A 1677-nucleotide genomic window follows, 5' to 3' on the forward strand; every position below is an offset into this window, starting at 1 on the left:
TGCTTCCCAGAAGAATGATGGCCCCTTGGCACCCTATGGGGGTAAGAGTCCTTTGGTGAGGTGTTGGTRAAGGCCAGCGCTGCACTAGTGTTTCTGTGCATTTTCCAGAAGGCTTTCTTAATGGGTTTATGGAGATGTAGGAATTTTGTACATGTTCTGTGTGCTTGTAGGCATAAACACATCTCAATAAATACACCCTAACAAACCTGTGCCCTCACACGTAGTTCAGAGCATTCCCTGGCTTGTTTGCAGCCACGACTTGGGCTTGCACAGCACCAGGAGGAGAACCCCAATCTCCTTCCTCCGAGCCCAAGACTGACGCTAAAGGGGAGCCTYGGCCTGCGCGGAGCACCCATGGCGYGGCTCCAAAGGTCCGGCTGCACACGGAAAGGGGCATCGGCACCCAAACACCTCAGGACCCCGGCAGGATCCTTCGGTTGGTTGGCACCCTCCCATTCCAGTGTGTGCTGCTGAGTTAAGTTTGCGAGCCAGTGTGTGTGCGCACTTAGGTGTACGCGTGTGATTTTACGTGCACGTTGACGTTTGTAGCACTTTGCCCATGGGGTGCCCGGTGTTTCCAAGGGGCCTGGGTTGCAAAGCACTGGCCTTTCTCCAGCAGATGTTACAAGGCAGGAATCGCTTTAACATCTCACAGAGCCCCTCGCTAACTCCCTGCTCGGGGTTTGAGCGCACCRTGGATAGGAGGAGCGGCCATGGATATCCCGGACCTGTCCTGGATGGCCACAGATCCTGCCACGGGGCAGAGACGGGAGGATGGGGCCGGACAAGGCAGCCGAGATGATGACACCCCATGTAACGACCATGGCGTGGGGCTGAGGGGAAAGGACAGCCCAAAGGGGTCCCATGCATGGGGCTGCCCCAGCAGGAGCCTCATGGAGCCCCACGGGGTGCGGGGAGACCCTCGCCGAGCCCCGCGCGTGGGGGCCAGTCGCCGAGGGGCGCAAAATGGGCGCGGGGCGCGGGCAACGGCGGCGGAGCGCGGCGGCGGTTGCGCCTTTAACGGCGGCGGGCGGGCGGGTGGCGGAGGAGGGCCGGGGCTGCGCCGGGTGACATCAGTGGGTTTGGCTCCGGGGCTCAATGGAAACTGGGTGAGCGCCGGGCTGCGCCGAGCACACGGCGGCTGCAGGGGAGCGGGCGGCAGGCGGCAGGCAGCGCCGCGCCGCGCCGAGCTGAGCCGAGCCGAGCCGAGCGAGGCGGAGGAGGGACGCGCCGCGCCGCGCCGCGCACGGCCGCCAGCAGCGCTCCCCAATCCCCCGTCATCCGCGCCGCCGCGGCCGCCGGGCGCCCTGACAGCCGGCGGAGCAGCAGCCCCACACGGCCCCCTTGCCGGCACGGTGCGTATGGGGGGCGCCCGCCTCCATCTTGGGGCGCAAACCCCGGGGGAAAGGCGGCCCCCTCCGGCCCTTTGTGTGCGCGCGGGGAGGGAGGCGGGCGCGCGGGGGGAGGGGCGCCGGGGCCGCCAGAGCCCCTTGGTGGGGGGCGCCCCTCGGGGGGGGGGAGGTATTTTGGGGGGCGCCCCCCATGTCCGCCGCGGGGCTGTGTGTGTGTGTATGGGGAGRGTGGGCACGGCGCTATGGGGACGGGGCGAGGGGGCGCGGGTTGTTTTTACCGGGGGGTCCCCGCGCGGGGCGGGCGGCCCCGGCCCGGCCCTTTGTG

General features: G+C 67.3%; 1 protein-coding gene across 1 annotated transcript in view; it reads left to right on the forward strand.

Moving 5' to 3' along the window:
• Positions 1-1275: 1275 nt before the first annotated feature.
• Positions 1276-1677, forward strand: part of CSNK1E (casein kinase 1 epsilon) — a 21437-nt gene continuing 21035 nt past the window's right edge. Inside the window, exon 1 of the mRNA XM_026039869.1 lies at positions 1276-1355. The gene's annotated coding sequence lies outside the window, so the exon portion shown is untranslated. The remainder of the gene's footprint in view (positions 1356-1677) is intronic.

Source organism: Nothoprocta perdicaria, unplaced genomic scaffold (assembly GCF_003342845.1).
Source record: "Nothoprocta perdicaria isolate Ctin4 unplaced genomic scaffold, notPer1 scaffold_244, whole genome shotgun sequence".
NCBI lineage: Eukaryota > Metazoa > Chordata > Aves > Tinamiformes > Tinamidae > Nothoprocta > Nothoprocta perdicaria.